The following is an 18,969-nucleotide window of genomic DNA, read 5'->3' as shown; positions in this document are numbered from 1 at the left end:
GAGATATTTTTAACATACGGAATATCAGTGAACAGAATGCTAAGGAACTAGAAAACTTATTCCAATAAATATGAAGCATATGCTCTGCCTAAAGCAAACCCAGCTTTTGCTATATACAAATTTCATGAAGAAAAAAAAATGTCGGAAATTGCAGAAATATCTGGCCGTAAGTGGGCTACAACCATTTGTTGCGGTAGACCTGGAAGGCTGTGCAGGTGGCATGGCCAAAGTGATTGGGTGGGCCCAGGGCGCGTGGGGGCCTTGGCCATGTCCTCACGCAGGTCTGGGGACTTGTCCAGCGCCCTCTGGAGTCCCCAGAGCACAGGCACCAGATGGACATTCCCACACACGCAACCCCAGCCTGTAATGTCAGGGTGTGCGTCACCGACAATCAGAACATCTTCTCAAGCTCCCCTACCCTGAATCCTCAGACATGGAAAATGCCTGCAAAATAAAAGGCACTTGGGGTTTTAAGCGGCAGGTTCTTCCTCTTGCAGCTAGGAAGGGCGATGTGTACTCATGTCATTAGTGAGGTTCTAGTAATTGGGGGATTATTAATTTCATCGCTAAACCTGACAAATACTGCATTCCCAACAGCCTCTGCTTTTGTGCTGCCAGATGGAAAGGATGCGTATTTGCCATTTTCATTAATACAATTAGTACCTCAGCCTGACGCCTGCCCCCTCCCGGGCTGCACGCTGCCTGCCGGGGACGGGGACGGGGACCGGGGACGGAGACCGGGACCGGGGACGGGGACCCGGGGGTGGGGGAGGAGGAAGCGGGAGCCCCGCCTGCGGGCCGGGGTCGCGGCGTCCGCGGAGGACGGCCCGGGAGCCGGGGAGCCGGCGTGCACGGAGGAGGGAGGCAAGGCGCTGCCACGCGCTAAACCGCGGCAATAAAAACACCACCGCTAACAACTGTGTGGTTGACCAGAAACAGATCATTATGCCGCCTAGAACTCCCCTGGCAGCAGCTCGGCCCCGGAGCGCCTCCCCGCGCCCAGGGCACCGCCGCCCGAGTGGGCGCGCGGCCGCCCGGCCTCCCCTGCAGCCTGGCCGCCGCCGCCGCCCCCAGCTGTCCCCACGCCTGGGCGCTTCTCTCCTCCGGGGCGGCCCCCGGCGAGGTGCTGCAAAGCCTGCAGGGAAGGGGTGCGTTCGCAGCAGGCAGGTATTTGAAAACCTGTTCCTTTTCCTCCAGGAGTAGGAGCCAGAATACCTCTCAGGCTGCCTGGGCCTCCATGTTGCTCTCTGGATCATTCGCTACTCCGTTCCCATTGGGGAAGCTGCTAACTTTGCCAAATATTTACTACGCCCTTGCCCGCCTCCTCAGCCATCACAGGACTCTGAGTGGCAGACGCCTGCTTCTGACACAGTTTCTGTCCCTGAGAGAGAGATGCGGGCAAGGGCAGTCGCAGTGCTGGGGATAGACTTGAGCTTGGGTCTCCAGGTTCCTTTCTGCTGGTCTCGCCAACGACACCCATGATTCTCTGACCGCTCCCCTGAGTCCCCTGGAGTCCTGGCTGTCAGGGAGCAGCTGGGTGCAGGGTGCCACTTATTTCCGACTTCGCCAAAGCCAGAGGGAAGGCAGAACCAGACAGGGCGCCTTTTCCCGCCCTTCCCCTTCCTCTGGCCTCAGTGTGGATTTGGGAACCCTTAAGGGAAGTTTCCAGAGAGAAACCACCTCTAAGACAGCCCTAGTCCGCTCCCAGGAAGGAGTCTGTCCTTCAAGGGACTATGGTGGTTACACAATGGAAAACAAGTTTTAAAAAATCATCCTTGAATATATTAGGTAAGAGTGGCCATAGCCCCTACGCTGTGAAGATTGACCCAGGGGTATCACATTCATTTTCCCCATTTTGGGTCGCCTCCCTGTATCATATCAACAGAGTCAGCGTTGGTGGCAAAGATTTACTTTACATTGGGGTCTGGAGGAACTTGGGGAGAATTAAGCCCATGATCCCTAATCCTGGTTGTGTCACCAGAGTACAGGAATCTCTGAACTTCACGGGACCTCTCCAATTTAGGAATCACACTTCTTCCTGGGACCAGGGTTTTGGAAACAAAGCTAAATGGAAATACACAAACTTTTATTTTATTTATTTATTTATTTATTTATTTATTTAAATTTTTTAAATGTTTATTTCTTTTTGACAGAGAGAGAGAAAGAGAGACAGAGCATGAGCGGGGGAGGGGCAGAGAGAGAGGGAGACACGGAATCCAAAACAGGCTCCAGGCTCTGAGCTGTCGGCTCCAGGCTCTGAGCTGTCGGCTCCAGGCTCTGAGCTGTCAGCACAGAGCCCGATGCAGGGCTTGAACTCACAGATGGTGAGATCATGACCTGAGCGAAAGTAGGATGCTCAACCAACTGAGCCACCCAGGAGCCCCAGAAATGCACAAGCTTTTAGCTGTTTTCCCTGACTGGGATGGACTCCTGCTTCCTTTCCTCTATAATCTCATAGCTCTTCTTCCCCAAAGAAAAGTTCCTTGGCCCTAAGTGTGCAAAATAATCCTCATGGAGGATTCACTTACCTTTAGACAGCATGTGCTCCATTCACCTAACTTTAGACAGCATTGCTCTATACAATTAAAAGTGGAGGTATATCTTGGTCAGCAACCTGTTTGCAGCGTCTTTTCTTGTTTAGTGCTAGCTCAAATTGACAGCCTTATTACGAGTTTCTTGATGAATGAGTAGGAGCAACACACTCATATGTAGTATATGTCGCCTCTAAAATCCAAAGGGTCCTGTCAAATATTTGCCTCTTTTTTATGGATGGATGCAACCAATTGTCTTTTCCTTTAGAGAGTATATCTTGGCATGAACTAGACCACTAGATCCTTAGGGACTTTAGTGGTGTGGTCAGCCCTTGAGCTTTCTATCATGTTAAGAGTGGAATGGACTAGTATGATGTTCTAGAAGATATCAAGACAATCAAGGATTCTCCAGACTATATTATGACAGAAAGCAGGATTATTAACAATGAAGGTGTACCTTCGTCCCTGCCCCATGAAGTCAAATTCCTTCTGCTTATTTTTGTTGATACAGATGGAGAGTAGGGGGGAATTTGTTAATTTAATATCTGCATACCAAGGGCTCTGTTGTTTTGCTCAACAAAGTAGCCACAAGCAGAACTGGCTGTAAATGGCACCACTGATTAAGTGTGTGATAATCTACAGCTATTCCCCAGGACCATCTGGCTTTTACAAGAGCCAGGAAGGAAGTTAAATGGAGATGTGATTGAAATCACACCTCTGCTTCTTTCAAGTTTTAATGGTGGCATTAACTTTGTCATTCTTCCAGGATGCTGGATTTGCTTTTGGATTACTAGTTTGGCAGGGGGAAATGGGTTGGGGTAGGGCAGTTCTAGGGCCTTCTACAGCGGTTCTCCCGTCTGGCCATAACAGACCTCACTCTGTGGATCAGGGAACCAAAATGAAGATTCTTCCAGTTACTAGGTACATCTGTTCAAAATATAGCTTCTGAGAACCATGAAATAGATTCATGGTCCCACTGGACTTAAATGAAAACTCCATTTTTTTACCTTTCATAAACACACTCTGATTAGTGATCCAAGGTAGTATTTTAGGATTAACTTAATTCAATTAATTTCTTAATACCCTGAAGAATAGAGTACCTATCCTCTGGAGCCTCCTGAAGGAATAAGGATGGGGGTGTTTGAGCAGGTTGCATATAACAGATCCGTTTTAACATTCTCATATTCTGTAGCATTTAGATTTCTTTTTCCATCTATAATATGCCAAGTAGTTCTGACATTTTGATCTTCCTGGATGTAGCTTATGGTTGATATTGGCCAACTTACTTGTCTAGTAATGCCACTTCCCAAACCATAACATTAAATCCCGATTCCCAGCATCCATTAAAAAAAATTTAGCTAATCAAGTCTTAAGGTATGTTCTTCTTCATCTAACAAAGTTAGAATCCACTTAAATACATGCTCCTCAGACTCCTGTTGATAAAGTTGATGAAGTCCTGCAACTCTTTTGGCATATAGTCTCTCTCCTCTAGGCCCAGGGCTGGTACTTTACAGTCTGAACTATGCGGCCATTTACCTTTCCTTGAGGATCTGGAAGCAATGATGGTAGTGGAGGTGAGTCCTGAGGGAAATTGGGTTCCTTGGTTCAGTCATTGAAAAGTTTTTATTCAGTGGTGAAAGGGTTGCAGGATATTCAAGGGAGGTTTAGGAGGATTTGAGCATTCAAGTTCTCAGTCCCATCTTGTCTGCATAAACGTGTCCATCCTATATCTTGGGGCCCCACTTCCTTCCCATCAGTACCCTCAGCTTACTGTAAGAGACTGAAACTGAAGAATTTGAGTATTTAACTAGGTTTGCAACTCTATAACCATTAAAATCATTTTCTAGACTTGGTCTTCATCCATATTAATTCAGAGGCTACAGGACATGGGGTCCTTTAGAGCTACCGTAGACACTGTCTTCCGCCTGGTTCTCAGTTGGGTATTGGAGACTTTCAACGTGTCCTTTTCACTGTTTACTCTCTGGGGAGCCATCAGAAGCAGCCAGCCGACTCCACAGTCTTTACAATCACGATTGTCACCATGGAGACTAAGTACCACAGTAACTTTATTTCTATTGTCCCCCACCTGCACTTCATTCCTTGTCACCATGTGTGAGAAGCTGAGTCACCGTGATGCCACTGAATGCCATGGATTAGCAGTAGCCCATTTTCTCCAGGTAAGGAGGTTAGTTCTGTGCTTTTCAAATAGGAGAGCAGTGGAATATCAGAATCCTGTTTTGGGGACAGTTTCTTGGGCGCTCCTTCCTGGTATCTTATTCTTACATCAGTCTAGAGCCAAGAAGGCAACACGTGGCACACTCAAATAATGTAATTGAGGTGGATTTAATAAGGCAACGATTTATAAAGGTTAGTGCAGGGATGGTAGAGGGAGTAGAGCTCAATTCTTCATCCCTATCTTTATCCATACCATTTCACGTCCTCCTTATGGGTGGAGTGTACTTCCTTGCCTCATAGCTTTGGACTGAGTCATGTGACTTTTTGGCCAATGACATGCGGGTGGAAGTGAGAGGATGTCAGTTCCAAGCTTAGGCCTCAAGAGGAGTCACATGTTCTTGTATGTTCTTATGAGCCTCTGTCATCACCATGAACGAAGCATCCATACTAGTCCAAGGAGGATGAGAGAGACATGTGGAACAGAGTTGGTCCAACTGTCCCATAGACCTACAGTGAGAAGCAGCACAGCTGCTGTGGCTATCAGAGCATGAAGTAAAGATGCCCAACTGAACCCAGCCTAAATCAGCCAAGTTCTAGCTGACTTGCAGATGTATGAGAACAAATGGTTGTTTTAGGACATTGAACTTTGGAGAGGTGGATATGTAGATTAGTATAGCAATAGCTAGCTGGTCCACTAGAATAAAGACCAGTGAGGTGAGGCAGAACCTCAGAGATGTTGATAGTAGGCTTAAAGGATGAAGGGGAGGAAGAAGTTACTAGAACCTGGAAAGAGTAGCTACAGGACAGGATGTTTGACAGGAGCTGTGGCCTTTGGTAGGGGGATGTAGACAATTCATAGAAACCAGAGAGGGAGGCAAAGGGAATAAATATCACTCCCTTGCTCTCCTCCTAAACTCTGACTTCCTGCTAGTGTCTCTTAGCATCAAACCTAGAAGGCAGGGGAAACTATTGGTGCAGGTCATTTAAAAAAATTCTCCTAGTGCACAAAGCAGGATGAAAGGCTGCAAGGGAAAATGGAAAATACCCAACATACTTTGCATGTCTGAAAATGTCTTGGCTTCATTATACTTGTACGATAGTTTGGTGGGATATAGAATAATTTTTTTCAAAATTCAAAGAAATGTCCAGTGCGGTATAGCTCTTGAGAAACCTCTCTTTTTTCTCTCTTGAAATTAGTAGAGTCTTTTTACTGTCCTTAAGTATTCACGGATTTTCTCCATGTGCTTTGTAGTGGATTTACTTTTATCTTTTGTTCTAGATACTCATAGGCTCTTTTTCATCTGGAAACTGTGTCCTCCAGTTCTGGAAATGTTTCTAGAATGATTTCATTGATAATTTACCTTATTCTGTTTTCCTGCTCTCTTTTCCCCTAAATTTCTAATTTTCTCCTATTTCCCATCTTTGCCTTTTTGCCCTTCTTTCTGGGAAATTTCCCCAAACTTTCCCTTCAATATTTGTATCAAATTTTATTTTAATAGCATTCAAAATTGAGATATACCTCACAGAACATACAATTTGCTACTTTAAAGTGTGTGCTTCAGTGATTTTTGGTATATTCACTATGTTGGGCAACCATTACCGCTATAAATTCCAGGACATTTCTAACATCCCAAGAAGATCAGGACATTTCTAACATCTCTGTACTTATTAGCGGTTAATCCCAATTCCCTCCTACTCCCATCCCCTGCAAATCATTAGTATATTTTCTGTGTTTATGGATTTACCTACTCTGGACATTTCATATAAATGGAATCATATTAATATGTGGCCTTTTGTGTCTAACTTTTTTCACTTAGTATAGTCTGTTTAAGGTTCACCCATGTTGTAGAGTGTAACAATACTTGATTCTTTTTTTATGTCAGAATAACATTCCATTGTGTGGATATACCATATCTTGTTTACCCATTAGTCTGTTGATGGACATTTGGGTTATTTCCACTTTGGGGATACTATGAATAATGCTGCTATGGACATTTACATACAAGTTTTGGTGTCAACATATGTTTTCAGTTCTTCTGGGTATACACCCAGAGGTGGAATTGTTGGGTTATATTGCATTTCTAAACTTTCTCAGGAACTGCCAAACTCCACTGAGTTTTGAAGTTCTACTGTCAAGTTTAATAATTCTAAGAGCTCCTTTTAACATTTCCTGAATGTTCTTCTTTTTAAAAATGGAATGTAATATCTTCCCCTCTGAGAATATCAATGATATATATTCTTCGAGAATTCTTCTTCCTGCATAGTTGTCTCACAAAGTTAATTTAATTTGATTTAAAAAAATCTGTTTCTATGTTAAAGTCTTTGCCCACAGTCTATGTCTCATAACCTTAGGCTGATCAAGAATGATTTTATTCAACAATGAGGAACCAGAAAGCTGATTGGATCACGTTTCCTATCATGTGGGTAGTCTTGGTGGCTATGAATGTCAAAGTGATTTGATGAGCTATTTGTTGAGAACCCCTAATGCCAGTTATTTAGGTCAGATTCTTCAGAGAAGAGCCTTCCAATCTCCTGTGGATCTTTCTACCTGTACTCTAGGGGTTGGCGAGGAAAGAAGGCTGGAGGTCTCTGGATACATGATTCAATATGTACATGGTCACTTCATAGCCTTCTTTGGGCATGGTGTTTCTGTCCTCAAATAGGCCTGGTAGTTCCTGGTCTGGAGGCTGTTTCTGTTCTCTCAGGACTGTAAGCCATCAGATTTCTGCTAAGATGGGGGTGGGACAGGTTCCTAGTGGCATGGAGTGGGAAAATGAACCTAAGGATCTAACTGCTGCTCAAACAGCTTTTAGTCAGTTTTATTTAGCCTTTCCCCTTTTTCCTCTAGTTCCTGTGTTAACTGACACTGTCTATTTCTGTAACTTTTGTGAGTTTTGTCGTGCAATTGTCTTGATTCTCAGTCTTCCTCACTTTGGGTTTGGGATTTGGTTCTTTTGGTTCTGCTGAATATGGTTTCCAGTTTCCAAAACTTGTTGATTTTGTCTCATTTCCTATTGCACTAATCATGTTTTAATTTAAAAAAAAGTTCATTTGCTGTTGTTTTTTGTTTTTGTAATTTTTTTAATGTTTATTTTTAAGGAGAGAGCGTGAGCAGGGGAGGGGCAGAGAGAGAGGGAGACACAGAATCTGAAGCAGGTTCCAGGCTCTGAGCTCTCAGCACACAGCCCAATGAGGGGCTCGAACCTGTGAGCTGTGAGATCATGACCTGAGCTGAAGTCAGAATCTTAATTAACTGAGCCACCCATTTGCCCTGATTTGCTGTTGCTTTGATGGAGTTTCTAGATGATATGGAATTGGATGCATGTCTTCAGTCTTCCATCTTAATCCAGAAGTCTCCAATCCACTATTCTAAGTAAAAAAAAACACAAAAACCAAAAAACCAAAAAACCCAAAACTCCCATCTGAATTCGTCACGACCTAATCAAGGGACAAAAACCCTATACTTACTTTAATAGAATTTAACATAAAGAATTGTTAATCAGGTATAAAGAATTGTTACATGGCGACTAAAAAAAGCTAAAATAGAAAACTCAGCTATTATGGAGATGGAAATTGTGGGAAGCAGCTACTGCTGGACCTGGAGAACAAAGAGAGGAAGTTGGGATTACTAAAAGTTCCAAACTTAGTGAAAGGGCCTTGGAGAGCTGAAACTTCCGGCATCTGAGGAAGAACGCTGCCTGATGCTGGTTGTCTCTGGTGGGGACGTGAGGCGGGCTATGAGTACTGGAAAGCTGGTTCAATTGCTTCTGAACTGCTGCTCTGGGGTGAGGAAGAAGCAATGTTGAGTGACATTAACAGGAAGTCAACCAGAAATGAAACAGGAGCATGCGCCACCTCCCTCCTCCAGCCTTTAAGTCTCTCTTTGATGGCCCTTGTAGTCACAGCTTGAAAGAGATCTGGCTGGGGCACCTGGGTGGCTCGGTAGGTTGAGTATCTGACTCTGGCTCAGGTCATGATCTCGCAGTTCCTGAGTTGGAGCCCCACATCGGGTTGTCTGCTGTCACAACAGAGCCCGCTTCGGATCCTCTCTGCCCCACTCTCTCTCTGCCCCTCGCCCACGTTCTCTCTCTCTCTCTCTCTCTCTCTCAAATAAATAAACATTAAAGAGAGAGAGAGAGAGAGAGAGCTCCAGCTGGCAAAGGGGAACGTGTGGTGTGCAGAGCCCAGTTCCAATGCCACAAAGCCAAGAAGGTGGACTTGAAGCTGAGGACAATAGTTTAGCAACCGGTGTAGTTTACCCTGTCGGCTACTAGGATTATAATCCACCCAACTAAACGTATTTGAAATTCCATACAGCAATGAAATCAACTCTACGTTTCTACCTTTTTGCAAAATCATTCTTTTTTTTTAATGTTTATTTATTTTTGAGAGTGAGAGGGACAGAGAGACAGAGAGACAGATAGAATATGAGCAGTGGAGGGTCAGAGAGAGAGGGGGGCAGAAGATCCGAAGTGGGCTCTGTGACGGCAGTGAGCCCAACACGGGGCTCAAATTCACGAACTATGAGATCGTGACCTGAGCCAAGGTCAGATGCTCAACCAAGTGAGCCACCCAGACACCCCTTTATGAAGTCATTCTTACCCTCTCCTCAAAGTAAGGAGACACAAAGTCCAAATAGCAATTGTATCCATATGTGGGAGATAGTCTTACTATTTCTGAGCTATGTTAATTACTGATCATAGTTCCATCTGAATATTCTGTTTCTAAATGTTATCTTTTGATCCCAGTTTTTCTCTTCCATTCCCCTCATTTGGTTCAGAATTCGGGTGGGGAAGAAAGGAGTATTATATATTGACCTCTTTAAACACTAACAAGTATGCTTATTGTCAACAAGTTTACTTGCTAATGTACCAATCAATGTACATGCATCCCCAAGAGCGGTATGAATTCCAGTTGTTCTACGTCATCTACTTTTAAGTTTTGCCAATCTACGCATGAGAAATTGTATCTCACCATTGTTTAATCTACATGTCCCTTACTGGGGAGAATGAACATCTTTTTTCCATATGTTTACTGGACCAGGGTTTCCTCTTCTGCTCATATATGTGCCGATTTCCCTAATTTTTCTTCTTAATGATTTGCAGGATCTCAATTTTTTTTTTTTGTAAAATGTATTTGAAATGTATGGGTAAGAATAGAGGCTAATATAAAAAACATTCATGTTCCTACCACCCAGACTTGTTAAATTGTCTTATTTGTATTCATTCGTTGTCTTACTTCAGGTTTTGTTTTAAAGAAACAAAACCTGTACACACCTGAGATCCTTTTGGCCCCCTTCTTCAATTCCATTTTTTTCCATTCTCCTCAATAATCACTATCATGAATTTAGTGTATCATTCCCATGCTAAGTTTTTATACTGAGTGGAAGTTATATTCTGGATACTAACCCTTTGTTAATTTTATGCGTTTTGAATTGCAAATATCTCCTCTCATTCTGTGCTGTGTTTTTCACTTTGCTTATGGTGTTTTTTGATATATGAAAGTTTAAATTTTAATGTGATCATATTTATCAGATGTTTCTTTTATGGTTTGTGCTTTTTGTGTTACATTTTAAAAATCCTTTTTCTATCTTTCCTGTATTCTTTGTATGTCTTATCTTTTTGATAAATCTCTATACTCCCTTGAGGAAAGGATCATCCTCTACAATGTTAATTCCAGGGACTCCCAACAGCTAGGTCAAAAAGCCCCACCTGGTCCACAGCATCATGTTGTCTTTCTTTGCATATCTGGCTTTAGCCGCTGAGCCCTTTAGTCACTACCTTGTGCTCTTTCCTCTGTTTTCCTTTTTCTCTGTGTCTGCTTTACTCCTGCCTATTCTTTTATGCCAGAGTGATGAGTTTAGAAGAGTATCAGTTACAGCTGAAAATCATTAAAAACAAATAGTCTCATGCAAGTGGAAAGTCCTCAGACTTTCCTCATTCTGTAGGTCATTGACCAGATACAATGTATTTCTGTCTTTTTGACCCGCTTCCTACTAGGTCAGCTTTATTCTAAACCTCCCTTGCCACCACATGACATTTTTATGCCTAATTCAGTGACATTTGGGCTAGATAATTCTTTGTTGGGGGAGTGTGTGTCTATCTTGAGCATAATAGGATGTTAAGAAGCATCTCTGGCTTCCACCCATTAGATACCAATACCATTCCTCTCCACCCTGAATTGGGGCAGCCAAAAATGGCTCCAGACATTGCCAAACATCTCCTGGGGTGGGGGTGGGGTGAAATCAGCCCTCGTTGAGAAATTCTCACCTAATTAGACAGGCCTAAATCCCATGTCTGGTCCTGAAACAATGACAGAAAGTGCTACTTGGCTTAAGCCAATCTGGACTTATCTGTAGAGCTGGTGCAAGTTTTGGTCTGTGTTGATGAAGTGTAGAAATCCAAGCGAAAAGCTAGGTGCTAATGGGAAGGGGGAAGGTGGAAGTGATACTTGATCAAGAAATGGCCACCCCTAGGGGCGCCTGGGTGGCTCGGTCGGTTAAGCGTCCGACTTCGGCTCAGGTCATGATCTCACGGTCCGTGGGTTTGAGCCCCGCGTCGGGCTCTGTGCTGACGGCTCAGAGCCTGGAGCCTGTTTCCGATTCTGTGTCTCCCTCTCTGTCTGCTCCTCCCCTGTTCATGCTCTGTCTCTCTCTGTCTCAAAAATAAATACACGTTAAAAAAATTTTTTTTTAAAAAAAAGAAATGGCCACCCCCAGAAAAATCTGATATGATGCCCAATGTGGCGGTTAAGTGGCCATTGTCATTGTTCTCCCAATATAATACCTGGTAATTAATAAATCCTAAGCCCTCACCATTAGCTCCTCCATTATAATGGAAAGAAGAGAGAGAGGGAAAGGGATAGAAAGAGAGAGAGATTTCTGATGTCTCTTATTAGGACACTAATTTCATCATGAGGACTTCATCTAAACCAAAGTATCTCCCAAAGTCCCCATATCCAAATACTATCACATTGAGGGTTAGGGCCTCAACACATGAATTTGGGAGGAAGCACAGTTCAGTACATAGTATTAATATTTGGAATTTTGGCAATTATAATTCATTTAGAGAAGAAATAGAAATGTGTATTTTTTTGTTATGGATTAGCTTCTGATCAGCAGGTGTGTCCATCCCTGAATTTTTATGACATCACTGGAAGCAAAGAGTTTATATATGTGCAGGTATGTCAGAGACTTTCAACTTAATTATCGTGGGTCAGGTTCCTTGGAAATGTTTTTTGACACTGATGGTTTTGAGAGTTTGAGTAGAGGTGGTTTATTGAACAACACCCGTAAGGATGGTAGGGAAGCAGGACTGGATAGAGGAGGAAGTTGAATTGTGATAAAGTTGCAACAGAAACTCAGCCAGTCCTATGTCTGAGAGCTGTGATGGCCCTTCAGAGTGGTCTCAATTTAAGGCTAGGGGCCATGCCCTTGTACCACTGTAGTCATTAGATGCAAGCTGTCTCCAAGGAGGGTACAACCTAGGGTGAAGCAGCTCCCTAATGCTGAAGGCAATTTCTAGAAAGGAAGTAGACTTTGGTCCTGACAAATTGGGGTGGGCATGGGGGCAGGTCTGAGCAGCACACCACAGCTTTCATTATGTTACCTGCACTATCTAAAAGCAGGTGACTCTAAGGGCACCTGGGTGGCTCAGTCAGCTAAGCATCCGACTCTCGGTTTCAGCTCAGGTCATGATCTCGCGGTTTCATGGGTGTGAGCCCCACGTCAGGCTCTGTGCTGGCATCGTGGAGCCTGGTTGGGATTGTCTCTCTCCTTCTCCCTCTGTCTCTGGCCCTTCCCCACTAGTACTGTCTCTGTCTCCCTCAAAATAAAGAAATAAACTTAAAAAAATTTTAAAAGCAGGTGACTCTAAACTCATTGTTGGGTTAGCACTGCAGGGATCATGTTTCTTTTTAATTGCTCAAGTCTTTCAGGCAAGCATTGTTGGATTGGTACTGCAGGGATCATGTTTCCTTTCTAATTGCTCAAGTCTTCCTTTCTATTGTCTCAAGGATTTAAAAAATAAGTCTCTCTGACAGTTTCTAAAAGTGGCTTAATGCCTGGTTTATCAAACTGAGCCTTACTTCTTAGTAATACAATTTCAATGGAATAAAATGCTTGAGTTTTTGGTCAGAAGCCCCTGAGACAGGTGTCTTTAGGGATAGAATGATAGCAGACATTCATACCTTCTCCTTCTCCTACCTATCTGAGCCCCTTGGGAAAATATATTCCTTCCTGTGGGGATCTCTTAGTCTTAGAGTGCTGACAGTCCTTTGCCAAGGTATTTGGCAATGAGTGTGGTGGCTCTTGAGATTTTAGGTGTAGTAACATCACTGCCCAGCAGGCTTTTATATTTTGGCTCTATACAACAGAGGCTGCGTATTCCCAAGCACATTTCATCACGGAAGTGTTTTCATGTTCTGAAGTATTGTATTTTGCATGTCCACTCTCTTCTGAGAGCCTCACAGTCCTAAGTAATTGTCAATCCCAGTAGCTATATTTGTAAAAAGCACTTCAGATTGGATATAAGTTTATCACCATCATAAATCGATACAAAATGGGTCATTGTATGTTCATTACAGATATAAGGGAGAGGAAAAAAAGGACTAAAAACAAAGAGCCAAAGTCCTAGTGTTATATTTGTAAACTGCTCTTTAGAAATACCCTCAGGACAAGAGGGGCGCCTGGGTGGCTTAGTCCGTTGGGCGTCCGACTTCAGCTCAGGTCATGATCTCGCGGTTTGTGAGTTCGAGCCCCACGTCGGGCTCTGTGCTAACAGCTTGGAGCCTGGAGCCTGCTTCGGATTCTGTGTCTTCCCCTCTCTGTGCCCCTCCCCCGCTCCTGCTCTGTCTGTCTCTGTCTCTGTCTCTCTCAAAAAATAAATAAATATTAAAAAATTAAAAAAAAAAAAAGAAATACCCTCAGGGCAAGAGAGCTCCTTGTAGGAAATTAGTACCTGGCTCTTATACAGCCTCCCTTCCCTCCCATAAAACAAGAACATGGAAAAAATTCCACAGGACAAAACCCAGTTTGGAGAAAATCCGATACCTGTTGAAATGTTTCCAAATATTAGAAAACTCAAGGTAGCTTGAGGTATGGAGAAACTACTGGGTTACTTTTATTGAGAAATTAGGGAAGTCACTGTTGAGTTTGCTTTAAGACTAACAATGGTGGATGATGTCACATTTAAAGACAGAAGGGCAGCAACAATTCAGATTTTTTCTCTAGGTACAGTGTTCTTAATGTTTTATGAAAGCCTCATGGTCACAGATTCTTACCCTTAGCCTCCCACAGAACAAAATTTTGCATGTAAGTTAAACAAATTTTTTAATGTTTATTTTTGAGAGAGAGAGACACACAAAGTGTGAGTGGGGGAGGGGCAGAGAGAGGGGGAGACACAGAATGTGAAGCAGGCTCCAGGCTCTGAGCTGTCAGCACAGAGCCTGATTCAGGGCTGGAACTCATGAACTGTGAGATCATGACCTGAGCCGAAGTCAGAAGCTTAACTGACTGAGCCACCCAGGTGCCCTGCATATATTTTAAAAACAGTTTAGGTTCTTTCTCACATGATGTTTCATGTTCTCCTGGACTCCAAAGCTCTTTCTCTTGGGAGATTTCCCTGTTTGCATTGCACAACTCCAAGTGGTGTTGGGGGTGGGGGGGGGGAGGGGGGGCGTTAGCATTGCAATTTACGTGGCAGGTGACTCAGATCCCTACATTGCCATGTTTGTTAGCCCCTCATTTGTTGTTTTAAGTTTTTCCTTTCATTTGTGATACTTCCCTGGTGTTTGGTTTTGGCAAAGAATTTAATAAACAGCATAGTGTGGTGTGAAGCCATGTGGTGATTAAAGTATTGTGGTGGGTATTTGTTGGTTGCCTGCCCAGAGTCTACTCTCCCTTCCTCCTGACAATATTCCTTTATTTCCTAAAAGGGACATCAAACTTCCTTGATTTTCTTTTTTTTTTTAATTTTTTTTTTCAACGTTTATTTATTTTTTGGGACAGAGAGACACAGAGCATGAACGGGGGAGGGGCAGAGAGAGAGGGAGACACAGAATCGGAAACAGGCTCCAGGCTCCGAGCCATCAGCCCAGAGCCCGACGCGGGGCTCGAACTCACGGACCGCGAGATCGTGACCTGGCTGAAGTCGGACGCTTAACCGACTGCGCCACCCAGGCGCCCCAAACTTCCTTGATTTTCAACCAGGTTTTTTTGGGGGGCAGAACTGACCCTCTACTCCAGCGGTGGGTTCTGATGTTGATAAGTACAGGCCAATTAGCATATTCTTTTCCCCTGGTCTCAGTGATTTATTCGAGGATGGATGTATAACCTGATCAGGGTTAATTTGATGGAGGAACAGAAATGTCTGTTCCCCCTTCTCTCCCCACTTTTGTATGAGCCACTAGAAAGAATTCACTCTTTTCTGCTCTATGTAATAGGGGCACTAGGCAGTGAACAAACTAGCAAATCTGTATCCCTATGGAACGTACATTTCAGTAGGAGAAAGTGGGCAGTATAGAAGATCCATTAATTAGATGGTGTTCAGAAGCATGGAGACAATTTTAAAAGATAAGGGAAAGGAATAAGAGAGGTGACAGGAGGCAATATCTGCATAGCGCTTTGCAGACCGAGATGGAGACTTTCGCTTTTACTCTGAGTGAGAAGAGAAGCCACTGGGAATTTTAAGCAGAGGAGTGACGAGGTATGATTTAACTAAAATAGGACGTTCTGGCTGCTGTTCTGCAAAGGGAAAAGAGTAGAAGCAGGAAGACTAGTTGTGACAGTTATAAGGCTTTCGTATATTGCAATATTTCACTCTTTTTAATATAATAAATCTAGAGAGGGGGGGAGGCATATCTCGAAAGAAACTGTGGATGCAGCTTTTGGCTCATGGAGTTGACTGGAGTCAAACACAGAAAACTCACGAAGCTTTTAAGAAAAGCATATTGGCAAAACAACTAAACGAGACTAAGGGTGTGTGCAAGAAGAACAGAAATTTGGTCTCTCAATTGTCTATAGGCAGGAATCAGTTTGAGAATTCCACGTATCCACCAAGAAAGATATATTTTCCAGTGCCCTTTCCAGGTGACTAAGATAGATGATGGAAAAAGAATTATTTTCTAGACTGAAGAACCAGGAATTATGGAGAATAGACTGGAAAGTCATTCTGAGAGAGCAGAACCTATGCCTGATCATGGTACATTATTCCCTTTTCCAAATAGAGGAAACTGACAAACTTCACTCAGTGGAATTTCATGTGTCATGGCTCAGTGACTGCCCTTTGCTTTCATTATTTTCTTTTTTTTTTTTCAACGTTTATTTATTTTTTGGGACAGAGAGAGACAGAGCATGAACGGGGGAGGGGCAGAGAGAGAGGGAGACACAGAATCGGAAACAGGCTCCAGGCTCCGAGCCGTCAGCCCAGAGCCCGACGCGGGGCTCGAACTCACGGACCGCGAGATCGTGACCTGGCTGAAGTCGGACGCTTAGCCGACTGCGCCACCCAGGCGCCCCCATTATTTTCTTTTTTTAATGACAGTATTTTTGTTTGTTGTGGTTACATTGTCTTGTACATCATTTGTTGTATGTTGGATGTATGAGAAGATACCTGCTCTTTTAATTCATATGGCTCAAGAACAGCCATATTTGGACCTGATGTAGATCCTGTGTTTCAAAGACTTGATGGACCTTTTAGAGGTCTTGGGACAGGAAAGAATTATTTTGTATGTGAAAAGGATATGAATCATTATAACCAAGAGAGTACACTGTGGTAGACTGAATTACTGGTTCTTCACAATTCTTCACTACCCTGTAGTATTATTATGTATACATGAGGCCTTTGCTATGGTTGCATGGTGAGCAGTGTATTTTCTCACCTCTTGGCTTTGGGTTTGTGCAAGTGATTTTCTTTGGTCAATGGGATGTCAGGGGAAGTGATATGGGAAAAACCTTGAAATATTCTTCTAGGGGCACCTGGGTGGCACAGTCGGTTAAGCATCCGACCTCAGCCAGGTCACCATCTCGCGGTCCGCGAGTTCGAGCCCCGCGTCAGGCTCTGGGCCGACGGCTCGGAGCCTGGAGCCTGCTTCCGATTCTGTGTCTCCCTCTCTCTCTCTGCCCCTCCCCCGTTCATGCTCTGTCTCTCTCTGTCCCCAAAATAAATTTAAAAACGTTGAAAAAAAATTAAAAAAAAAAAAAGAAATATTCTTCTATGTTGGCTTTTTTCTTCTTGTGCTTCTGTGACTCCCATGAGAAGAGCATGTCTTGGGTAGCATTTTCAGCATGGGCTCTGAATAGGACACATGAAGCAGAGACACATAGTAGACCCTTGGGCTCACAGCCTGAGGCAAACATTCCTCAGTCAACCCACAAACCTTCAGCTTAAAGTGGATCTGAACCTAATCTCAAGCCTGGAATCTGGCCTGCCTCAATTAAAGTGCTACTGATCCACAGACTCATGAGAAAAAGTAATTGTCTTAAATCTCTTTGACTGAGATTAATGACTGAGCAATAGAGAGTTAATTGCAATAATTCACAAGAGAGAGGATGGGAATCAGGACCAGGGTGGTCACAGTAGAAGTGGTCAGATTTTGGGTATATTTTATAGATTAGAACCCACCGGTTTAGCCAATGGATTATAAATGAAGTGTGAAAGAAAGAGAGGAGTTGAGGATGAATTTTAGGCTTTTGGCTCGAGCAAACAGGAGAATGGAGTGGTCATTTTCTGAGATGGAAAAAACTGAGACAACTCAAGGCTTGAAGTAACATCAGGAGCTGTTACTAGGAACAATGACATGGTATTGCATGTGTTTGAGTTGGCTTGAGTTGGCAAATAGGGATGTTAGGTTGGTCATCGAATATACAGGTTTGGAGTTGAAGGAAGGCCCAATGTATACAGGTGGACAGCTGAGAATAGTCCGCTTTTAATTTTTTTAAAATATTTACTTATCTTGGGGAGACAGAGACAGAGTGCAAGCAGGGGAGGGGCAGAGAGAGAAGGAGACACAGACTCTGAAGCGGGCTCCAGGCTCCCAGCTGTCAGCACAGAGCCCGATGCTGGGCTTGAACCCACAAAGCGAGGGATCATGACCTGGCCTGAAGTCGGACACTCAGCCGGCTGAGCCACCCAAGTGCCCCGAGATTAGATCAGATTTTAAAGCCATGACACTGAATAAGATCAACAAAAAAATGTGATCACTTGAAAAGGGGTCCAGCGACTGAGCCTGGTGGGCAGTTTCAAGTTTCATGGTTGGGGAGTTGAAGTTACCAGCAAAGGAGATTGAGAAGGAGCAGGCAGGAGAGAGAAGAGGAAAATGAGTTAAATGACAGTAAAGTGTTACTCGTATGCATTGTTATAATATGGCATCCATTCCTTCCTACTTTCTTCTCTTCCTTTTCCTCCTTCATCAAAAATGTCACCACCACTAGATTTGTGTGTGTATGTGTGTGTATGATATGGAAAGCACAGTGTTAATCACTTTATACAGAAATAAATATAACAGAATTATGAAGAAGGTAACAGGTATCTTATTTTTTTCTCGGTATATACTCACTAGGAAGAAAATTCCTTTTTTCTCTTCTGGTCTTCTCTCTAGGACAGAGAAGCTAAGTGTTTGTATTAATTCTGGGTCCCCTTCATAATCCCTCAAGCAGGATGGCTTTGTTTGAAGAGCAAAAGGATTGGAGGCTGGTGCTTTGAATGGAATAGAATGAGTAGCTGAAATGCTGGAGTAGAGTTGATTATTATTTTTTTCTCCCTAAGCCTGGAAGGGGGGTTAAGGATGGGAGGAAGAGGTCCAGTGCATATTAGAGACTTGTGTTTAGCTCTCCTGCAGCTCCCTAGTGACAGTAAGACCTTGGAAGGGGGGATGGCTGTCCGGAGGTGAGTGGAGATTGGAGAATGGATGCCATAACCTTGAAATCATTGGCCTAAGTCATCTGATCTGAGTGGAGAACTTCTGTTCTTGGGTGAACTTCTGTTGTAGAGCCTGATAAAGTCTCAGAGACAGGAGTCGGTGTGGTGCAACAGGGTACCTGAAATAAAACTGCTTTGCAGAAAGAGAATGTCTCAGCTTAAGAAAAAGATCTAAGTGTTTGCAGGAGCACACTTGTTATGCACAACACGTGGCTGGCTTTAGAAGCTCCTCGAGATAGAGCCAGTCATGTTTTTGAGCTTTGGGGAACAATGGTTGTGTGACTATGAACTGAGAGAGGTGTAATCCTAGAACCAAAGCTTGGGACATCCAATGTGTGCAGACTGGA

Source organism: Lynx canadensis, chromosome D1, assembly GCF_007474595.2.
Source record: "Lynx canadensis isolate LIC74 chromosome D1, mLynCan4.pri.v2, whole genome shotgun sequence".
Classification (NCBI taxonomy): Eukaryota; Metazoa; Chordata; class Mammalia; order Carnivora; family Felidae; genus Lynx; species Lynx canadensis.
Note: the sequence above shows the minus strand (reverse complement) of the source record.